Raw genomic sequence first — 10,575 nt, 5'->3', positions numbered from 1 at the left:
AGAGTGCAGTGTAATGCAATGCTATGAATTTTCTGATGCTGCTTTTTTTTAACACTAGAGGTCACTGTTGCGTTTAGGTGTGAGGATATTGGCGATTGAATCAAATAATCCCAACAACCTCAATATAGTTTTCAACAGGGTTCAAAAGGCCTAGACTAAAAAAATTTTGCTTCAGTCTACGAAGGGACCAAGAATATTGTGCTACTCCCTAGACCTTATGAGCTGTAGCACAAAATTCACCAGCTCATAGGGTTTAGGGTGTAGCACAAAATTCTTGGCTCTGTGCACATGCAGTCTCTGTGGGCCCCCTTAAAATTGCAGACCACAGCAAACTTTTTAGCCCAGGCCTTTTGAGACCCCCCTCCCCCACCTTTGGGCCCTGGGGAGTCAGTTCCACTATTCCCCCCACCCCTGCTTATGACTTCCTTTTATCAATAGTACTGGTATACAGAAATCCTAGGGAGCTCATTTGGGAAGAGAATGGCTGGGTTTTGCCAGTCATTCTAGTCCCAAACCATTGCTCCCGTACACCAGTCCAATATTAGCAAAACAAACAGCAGAGATTATTTACCACTTCTGTCAATACAATCTGCATTGTTTACTTTACATTGTTCGCTGAGATGGAACTCATCTGACTCAATCAAATTTTTTCTTTGTGCTTCTTTTGAAATCTTCCCGTAAATAAACCTTCGATCTGGTGCGAAATTGCTTGTCGCCATGGTGTGGACACATATTCATATCTGTAAACCTTGACTTCTGTCGCAGAGGTTTTGGAGCATGTGGGGGCGGTGGAAACCTGGGCTTTCAAAATGTGATCATTCCATTTTTTTCCCCCCAGGGCTGCACACAAATTTAAAATGACTGAAAATAAACAAGAATGATTACCTGGCCACTTCCAAGGACTTCTGCAGCACATGCTGAGCGGGCAGTCTTTATATTAATCAGTCAAAAGGGGGGAGCAGGGTCAACATTTGTTTGCAGCTACGAGCCAAGCCAAATTCCTATGGTTACGTGCATAAGACAAATGCCTAACCCGGCATTGTCTCCCAATGTTTGTTCAGCATGACTTGCATGGTTGGGCTTGCAGCCAGTGACATAAGAGCCATTCAAATATGGATGGATATTGTTGGGCAAAAGCAATGTCGGCTGAGCAATTATTTGCTTTACTTGGCTGAGTAGTCATCAGAATTTTTTGTAAATGTCCTAAGGACTGACATTTAAACAATAGGCAGGATTTTGTATACTCCATTTCATGTTTATAAATCACAATTGTAAATAGGTGAAAATGCTGAATTTAACTATTTGCGTGTGCATGATACAATAATACAGATCTGACTATTTCAAAAAAGAGTGTGTAATAAATTAATTCATTGGCCCAAGTTCATCAGCTGGCACAATAAAGCATGTATTTTATTTTATTCTTCATTTTGTATATGATTTAAATAATTGTGAATTTCTGTCTGTACATGTTAATTCTGAATAATTAAAAAATAATAATAAAAAATACAGCAAACGAAATTACCCAGATGGGCGAAAGAATAAAAGTTCAGCTGAAGAACATACGGCTGCGCCCCAGCTGCACAACAGCCATAACTCATGTCTTACTGCATATGGAAATGTTTGACTGCGTCCATTTCGTGGATTCCATATCCAGTTACATGTATGTGCGTCCTCGTGTACTGTATGTGCATACAAATTCACAGGGGTTTTTGTAATCTATTACTCGTTCACAGAAATGTTTGAGACATGTCACCATGTGTGCGTCGTTTCATTTGTATTTTAAGTGTTTTGGATAGATGGATTAACAGCAATGTTTTTGCTAGTTGGCAATTTCCATAATGGAATAATCTAGCTGTCGTCTAGAGTTGCATTTTGCGCAAAATATATATTTGCAGTGGGGAAAAGTTTTAAGAAACGTCCTGAATTAGGGCACTCCCTGAGTTAGCAATGACTAAGTTGGATCTTACACTTCTGTCATGTACAGTAGTACTGTACAGTACCACTCACATCCTGTTCTCTGCGAATACGAACTCGGGAGCGAGGTCGCAACACGTGGCTGGGGAACGCGCACGTAGTACCCCTTCTTTTCGGCTAATCCTTCAAAATCCATCCAAACGGAGTAAGAGAGGGCGCTTTAAACTTTGGGGGTAAGAGTGAGTTCCTTTAACTGTCATTCATATTAGCTAAAGGCTAAATTATTCAGTATCTGAAATCTGAAATGTTACTGTTCCCTCCCACCTTATGATGCGTTCACGGTAACATATGATGAATAACAAGACCAGTTTTGCAAAGTTGAAATTTGATCAGTGAGCGCATAAGAGGGCTGCATTTTAAAAGAAATAACCAAGTCATGTAAGCTTGTTACAGCGCTACCGAACAGTTTAATTTTACTCGTGATTTCAAAGTGTGTGTGAAGGAAAAAGCGACGAATTCACTATTTTGTAACCAGAAAGCAGAGCGGTATTAAAATACATTGTAGCTAGCTAGCGCTAGCCGTCGACAGACAATTACGTGGAGATTTTGACGGAATGTTTCTCATTCGCCAAAGCTGCAGCGTAGCCTGCAGGGTGGATAGTATTTCGATGTAGACTACTTATCAAACAGAATTATTGTTAGCCGGTCAGACATGATAAACCTACTAAAGCTGCAATGATTAAGTCTGGTATCACGAAAGACTGTGGCTTTGGCAAGCCATTTAACCAATTGCGATGCTTGTCTGGGTGCACTTGTCTATTGTCTATATCGAGGCTAATTAACACGTGTCTTAGCTCCAGTGGGCATATATATCGGCAAACTGGGACGGGTGTAGTTCATCTGCCCTATTTCTGTGCAGTACACGGAATTATACAATACTGACTCGTGTTATTTTCTAGCTTCACAGTGTAGTGCCAATGTTATATCTTTGCACACGTCATCATGTGGTTTTTAAATATATAAACAAAGCCAACGCGGAGTCCAGCATCGATCGTTTGAGACCTTTGCTGTTGCTCATCTCAGGACAGATTTGCCACGATTGTAGCGAATGATCGTGTGCGTTCATATTGATTATAAATGTACGGCTCGTGAGTTACGCGACATATTGACCTATGTCTGTTGATCTGTCTAACTTTGTAGCAACACAACTAACTGACATTGACTTCGATACATACTAGCCAGGAGATAACTACCCCAGATAGCGAAATAACGCTGAATCGATCGGTCAACGTGGATTTCACGTCGCTTAACGCTGCTTTGTTCATGCTCATGTTCTCGATGCAGATTGCGTTGTTTGTTAATGTATGAAAAAATGGAACAGAAATACTTCATTTTAAATTAATTATTAACGATTGCAACATGGTCGCTTACAACTCATTCTGGATAATAGTGCCTGCTAAATCGCTAATATAAATATGCTCCAAGCGTCAGCGTCTGCCAAGTACAAAAATGAAGTTTTATCAGACACGAGATCCGTCTGGAATTTGTATTTCAAATTTTATTTATCATATCTTTAACGTAAAGTGTACTATACACGATATATTGCCTCAGAAGAAAGCATTTAATCTATGTTTCCCTTGAATTATTTGCGCAGGATCATTAGTGAAGAAGGAGCAACGTAAATGTAATACTACTGAACGCTAGAGGGCAGTCTTGGGAATGGATTTCCACAGGAGCTGTAGAATATCAAAGTGTAGTGGGGTAGTCCCGTAGAGTAGACCGCGGCATTTTCATGAGACGTGAAAATATGTATTTTGCCATTTATGTTGTGCCTACAAGGCGCTGCATTGAAATAAATTCGGTCTGTGGATGTTAAGGGTTCACAATATTGTTGCCTACTTTGGATGTCAGGAAACCTACTTTTGATGATTAGAAGTTGCAAATATGAGTCTGTATTTAATTAGACGCAAGCTGTATTTGAAATGCACTGTTGAAAGACTGAGGAATTAGTTTATGTCCACTGAGAGGAGAAAATACAGTGTTAAATTAAAGTTAAGATATATTACTGGAAACCAAAAATGGAACATATTAAGGTCTTTGATAAATTACAGCACAAAATAATATATGTGATACTTTGCATAGCCCTTTAAGGTGGAAGGTCACAAATATGTGATTAGAATGTCCCCGCGTGAACACTCTATTGCTGATGTAACTATCACTACTGGTAACTGAAAAGCAATGGAGTTCTAGAACACTGACTTACAATTTTGATAAAACATTCAAAGAAAACTACTCTTCAAAGGGTTAATGCGAAGTGCAGGAGGTTTTTTTTTAAAAATTGCATGTACATGATACGCATATAGAGGTATTTGAAAAATGATAAAATAAATAGAAAATGCATTTGAAACCTGAGGACAAATAAGTAGAAAAAGGCACACAAATGTGTTGGAAATAATAATAACAGCTGTTGCTGTAAATCAGAGGTAGATTCAATCTCTTTTGCTGAAGTACTCAGGTACTGAAGTCCTCAGGTGTGGTACATACTGCTCCTGTTACAGAGCTGACTGAGGTGTGGCATGTGATGCTCCTGTTTCAGAATGTGTCCTGTTTTCTCCCTGGACACAAGGGTCAATTTCGGAGTCTGTTATCTCCAACAGTACACACACACACACACACAACAAGAAGAGCCTTGCCCAGAATAGAAAAGAACACAATGTAAACAATGCTCGCTATGCCGATTGTCTGAAATGCCCTAACAGTGCTTTGCGAGCTTTGCAAAGGTTCCCAGTCACTTTTCACTCCACTTTACTATTTAGTTTCTGTTGGTTGCTGTGGCCTAAACCAATAGCTCCCTGTGGGCTAGCACCGAAAGTGTTGGCAGTGTGCCAGCTTTGTGATGATGTGGAATTAGCAAAAGGATTACCTGGTTATTCATTGGCCGATCTGCTTCGCTGTGACTGTACAGATTAAGCTTCGGAAAAACAAGAGCAGCTCTCCTGTTTCCATGGTCTGAAGTTAACTGATGTTTGTACACATCTGTGAGGTGACATGTTGGGGTGGATGTTCCTCACACATCTATGTTTTAACCTTTTGGCCGGTGTTGATTCTTATTTGACTTGATTTGGTCCCTGGAGTATGCCCATATGAATTTATCTGAGGTTTTTTTTTTTTTACTAGCTGTGCTAGATGCAGTGTTTTTTCCCATAGGAGTTATCCGGTGGTCCAGCACCCTTTCAGTTCTCCTCAACTCTCAGTTATGCACCTCAATTAATTTGATTATTGCTTGCAATGGGTGCTGTAATGATGATAGGCCAATATTCACACAGTATTTTCATTCTAAAAGCTTGGTGCTCATTAAATGACAAGTTTGAGTGGAGTGGCATTTCCCCAGTCACCTCAGAGCAGAGAGTTGTGAAAGTGGGGTTGGTGGGGGGGCGGGGGGCAGTATATCCCCAGAGATGTGTGAGTTGTTAATTTTCAGTGGTACTGTGGGGGGGGGGGTGATTTGTAAGTTTTATAGAAGTTACTCCCTATTGGTGATAAACTAGGCCAGTGGTCTCCAACCCTGGAGAGCTACAGGGTCTGCTCTGCTGGTTTTCATAGTGACTCTGCACTTCATGAATCAATTAGAGTAGTTGATTACACAGTTAACTCAACTCACCTGGTGTCTTGGGTCTCAATTGGGTGCTGATTTTAAGGTGAAAACAAAAAACCAGCAAACCCTGTGGTTCTCCAGAACCAGGGTTGGAGACCACTGAACTAGGCCAACGCCACATCTCAGCTGATCAAAAAGGCTAAAACATGCGTGCACACACTGCCTGCAGATTTTGAATGTGCCCGCAGGCCATGTTTTAGCCTTTTTTCGCAGCCAAGGGGCAACTTTGGCCTCGTTTTTATTTGAATGTAACAAATTTGAATTTAGCCTATATGCTGGCAAATTACAGCTGTGCTGGAATACTTCAGAGAAGTTATTCTTTGATGATGTGTCATTTTTAATGCATGGGCAACGCTTTGACGACTGCAACTGCCTGCCTTTGTAACTTTTGGCGGGAAAACGTTTGAGGCTATTTTTTTTTCAAGTTATGGTATGGTGTACCGTTCTGCGGCCAGACAGCAAATGGTAAATGGTAAATGGACTGCATTTATATAGCGCTTTTATCCAAAGCGCTTTACAATTGATGCCTCTCATTCGCCAGAGCAGTTAGGGATTAGGGGTTAGGTGTCTTGCTCAAGGACACTTCGACATGCCTAGGGCGGGGTTTGAACCGGCAACCCTCCGACTGCCAGACAATCGGTCTTACCTCCTGAGCTATGTCGCCCCATAGTACCGAAGTATAGTCGGTAGTATCAAAGCCTTTTTTCGTCTCTCAAGCAGTGGATTTCAGCATCATCATGCAGCATGAATCCGACTGGATTGTGATGCTAAAGATCGTTGTTGAGGCGCTAATACTGTCCTTTGGAAATTTTTCAGTGCGGGCTTTTTTTCGTTGATGTTTCTTAGTGGAATATTACCAACGTCTTTGTGAGTCGTGTGTGCGTACGCCCTGTTTCTGTGTGTTTCGGGTGGACAGGCCTTATCTGCAGCGCATCTCATGATTTTTTAAGTTGCCGTGTGGACACACCAGCTTAATGGAGGCATTTTAATGTATTTATTCTGATATCAGCAGCTGTATGATGTATATTTTACTGTGTTTTTGTGATGTCACCAGCTGGCCCTTTTTTTTTTTAAACCATGGGAACATGTCTGGGAAAAAAACGTCACCCAATCACACAAGCTCTTTATTCTTGTTTTGAGATGGATTCCTCTTTAGTTCTGCTAATAACTCCTTCCCATTGTGAGAATGACGCTATTTGCTGAACGGCAAAGTGTAGCCGCTTCTTGGTTAGTTTGTATGTCTGAAGGCTGTTTGGTGCCGGCGAAGAACAGTGTGATCAAAAGCACAGTGCTGCTGCAGTGCTACAGACAGACATTTTTCTGAGATCTTGAAAGTCACTTGTTCATCCAAAATGTTTTGCTGTGTGACGAGGCTTTCTCTCTCGAGATGCGAACACCGCCGTCACTGAGCAAGAGCTCGCCACCCGGTGGTCGGAGGAGCGTGACGCGTCCATTTTCCGTACGTCACACGGCCTTTGCGGTCACCAGACCTGAACCCCACTCCAGCGTTCATGGAATACTCTGAAAGAATGCCTCAGACTCTGGTTCGCTGCCTTTAAAAGCCGTGCTGACGTATCTCTTGTCACACCTGCGTTTGACGTGAAGTTTCCCTTTAGACTACTCAAAAAACTGGTGCAGTGTAACATTCACCAAATCCATATTTCACGGCAGATATTTTTAAGAAGGTTTTTTGAGGTACAGGCACTATGATTCAGACCATTTTTTAACCCAAAATGTGTATATGCACCATTATTGGCTGATCTGCTGCAGTTTGAAACAAGCCTTACCCCTCATTACAACTACTAATGCTAAATAAAATTATTGAAGAAGGTGGTGCAGTGGGTAGCACTCACGGCAAGAAGGTCCTGGGTTTGTAACTCGGCCTAGACCTGGTCATTTCTGGAGCTCTGGATTTTTGACCGCACGACTGTTCATGGAAAAGCACTTTTAATTATGAAGGCCAGTTATATGTACTTGGTCTTAGGCAAATAAGGCTTTTTATGAGGCGATTAAGCTGTATAGAAACTGCAGGAGCCCCATTGCTTTGCCATTGTGTGTCTCTGCAATGTACAGTAGCTATATTGTCCTATGCAGTCTTCCGCTAGTCTGTCATTATCTGCAGTAATTGCCCTGCCCTGATGTTACACACGTTTAATCACTGGCTTTGCATATAATGGCAAACGCTTGGTCTGTAAACTGCCTTTTTTTGTGGAAGGTGTTTTTGCTTTCGGTGTGGTCCTCGAAGAGCCATTTACAGGTGGTGTGAAAGGATTTGCATGCAGAATAGGGGCATGGGAACACCCTAACCCCCATCTCCTCTTCATTCAAATTTACCTTCATCCTTTTTCTCTCTGTTTCTGTATTCTTTTTTCCAGCTCACACGCCCATAATCACATGAACACACAAATACAAACACACACAGTCACACAAACACACACACACATAATCACATGAACACACAAACACACACACACACACACACACACGTACACGTTCTAGCTCCAGAAAGCAGACCGTACTCACACGTGGACCAGAAAACAACGAAAAAGTGTGACCAAAAATGGATAGAACATGCGTTTCCCACTCAAACATCACCGTTCCAATCTGCTTCCTCATTGTAATTTAGGGGTGATTTGTGCACACTGTGTTCGGTTTACCATCTTGATAATTTACTATCTTTGACCATTGATACTTTTGGGGGGATTTTCTCTTCTTCCCAGTCTGTCCCTGCTGAAGGAAGAAATTAAAAAGTGAAAACATTTTTTTCTCTCCCGTGGCTAAGGGGTGGTTTTCTTTTTTTTTTTTTTTGCATATCACTGCGTATCTCCGGTTTTGTTCATTCTCATGAAATATAAAATGCGTGTGCGGTTCATTTGACATGTGACACGGAGACAGTCCCAAGCCCTCGTCTGCGACGGGGCCGCCCTCCGTCAGGCTGGAATGCGTCAGGCGGGGCGCCGGCGGTCCGCAGCTGCTGCGTCCCCCCGGCACGTTCTGTAGGCGTGGCTGCGCAGCTGCTGCGTCCCCGGCGCGTCTGTAGCTGGGCTGCGCAGCTGCTGCGTCCCCCCCGGCGCGTTCTGTAGGCTGGGCTGCGCAGCTGCTGCGTCCCCCCCGGCGCGTTCTGTAGGCTGGGCTGCGCAGCTGCTGCGTCCCCCCCGGCGCGTTCTGTAGGCTGGGCTGCGCAGCTGCTGCGTCCCCCCCGGCGCGTTCTGTAGGCTGGGCTGCGCAGCTGCTGCGTCCCCCCGGCGCATTCTAATGGTGTGGCTGCGTACTGTAGCTGCGCAGCCGCATGCTCTGCAGGAATGCATGCGTCCGCTGCGCAGCCGGTGCAGGCGCACGCACAAGCAGCTGCTGCGTCCCCTGGCGCATTCTTAGCGCGTGGCTGCGTACTGTAGCTGCGCAGCTGCCTGCTCTGCAGGAATGCATCCGCTGCGCAGCTGGCGCACACAAGCATCTGCTGCGCTCACCCCTGGGGTTTCTGTCGCCTGCCAGGTGATGAATACCCAGCTGATATTCCCTTTAATCTGTGTCCCTGAATGACGCTCTGACCAGTTATGCTCCTGGGCACTAGGTGGCGCTGTTACGATTAGGACGGGTCCGTTCCTGACTGTAGGGTGCACCGCTGTACTGTAGCCCTGTTCCTCCCCTGGCTCATGCCCTCGCTTTGACGCATTAGGAGGGATTTTGATTTTGGCGAGAGACGGAGTGCTCGTTGCTCCTCTAAATGATACCCAGGTTATAAAATTTAAGATAAAAACAATAAATGACTTGGGACAGTAGCGCTTTCGCTTATTGAATTCCGCCCTGTTGACGCTGGATTTGCTTTTCTCCACCTTGGCCTCCCTCAGATGTTCTTCCGTCCCGTTCCGTCCCGTCCCATCCAGTCTAGTCCTGTCCCGTCCCATTCCGAGTGTGTGTACCCCCTTCGATTGGGCGCTCGCTCAGCTGCACCTGAATAAGGGGCTCTTTAACTAAGCACCCCGCGCCCGCGCGATGACAGAAAGTATGCCGGGTGTACAGTAATACAGGCCCCGCGGGTTCAGTGGATTTCGGCTAACCTAGCCCCACCCCCCACCCCCCCCCCCCACCCTGTAGGCTGCTGGCATTCCACCGCGGATCAAAAGGAAAAAGCCGCCCTCTGTTTACACTGATTTTCTATTTAATCATTTATTCGTTTGGCAGCCTGTCGGCGAGGCAGTGGAAATCACGCGGGGAGCTCTCTCTCTCTCTCTGTTTGTTTGTTTCTGTATTTTGTTCCTCGCGGGCGTTCGTGTGTTCCTGTGAAAGCCATACAGTGAAAGCCGTGCTGTGAAAGCCATACAGTGAAAGCCATTCTGTGAAAGCCATGCTGTGAAAGCCGTACAGTGAAAGCCATTCTGTGAAAGCCATGCTGTGAAAGCCGTACTGTGAAAGCCGTTCTGTGAAAGCCGTACAGTGAAAGCCATTCTGTGAAAGCCGCACTGTGAAAGCCATACTGTGAAAGCCACACTGTGAAAGCCATACAGTGAAAGCCATTCTGTGAAAGCCGCACTGTGAAAGCCATACTGTGAAAGCCGCACTGTGAAAGCCGTACAGTGAAAGCCGCACTGTGAAAGCCGTACAGTGAAAGCCATGCTGTGAAAGCCGTAAAGTGAAAGCTGTACTGTGAAAGCCGTACTGTGAAAGTCGTACAGTGAAAGTCGTACAGTGAAAGTCGTACAGTGAAAGCCGTACAGTGAAAGCCATTCTGTGAAAGTCGTACAGTGAAAGTCGTACAGTGAAAGCCGGTGCCCTGGTGGCTAGACCCCGCGAGCTCTGCTCTCAGCGTGCTGGCTGGGCTCCATCGGCCTCCTCAGAGGGGTTATTACACCCGCGGGGCGAAAGCTCGCCGGCTGGCCGCTAAAACCGGGCAGGAATTTGGGGAGCGGCTGCTGGACCGGCTGGACGGGGCCGTCGCGATTGTGCGTGATTTGTCACGCCCCGCTCCGAGCAGGCTGTGGAGTCTGTGCTTCGGATGGACGCCTCGG

General features: G+C 44.9%; 1 protein-coding gene across 2 annotated transcripts in view; it reads left to right on the top strand.

Annotated features, from left to right (window-relative positions):
• The first annotated feature begins 2,031 nt into the window (after window positions 1-2,031).
• LOC135260731 (anion exchange protein 2-like) overlaps window positions 2,032-10,575 on the top strand; it is a 93,912-nt gene continuing 85,368 nt past the window's right edge. For both annotated transcript variants that reach the window (XM_064346208.1, XM_064346205.1), the window contains exon 1: window positions 2,032-2,147. The gene's annotated coding sequence lies outside the window, so the exon portion shown is untranslated. The remainder of the gene's footprint in view (window positions 2,148-10,575) is intronic.

This window comes from Anguilla rostrata, chromosome 8 (assembly GCF_018555375.3).
Source record: "Anguilla rostrata isolate EN2019 chromosome 8, ASM1855537v3, whole genome shotgun sequence".
Classification (NCBI taxonomy): Eukaryota; Metazoa; Chordata; class Actinopteri; order Anguilliformes; family Anguillidae; genus Anguilla; species Anguilla rostrata.
Note: the sequence above shows the minus strand (reverse complement) of the source record. Positions and strands in the feature narration are given on the sequence as shown.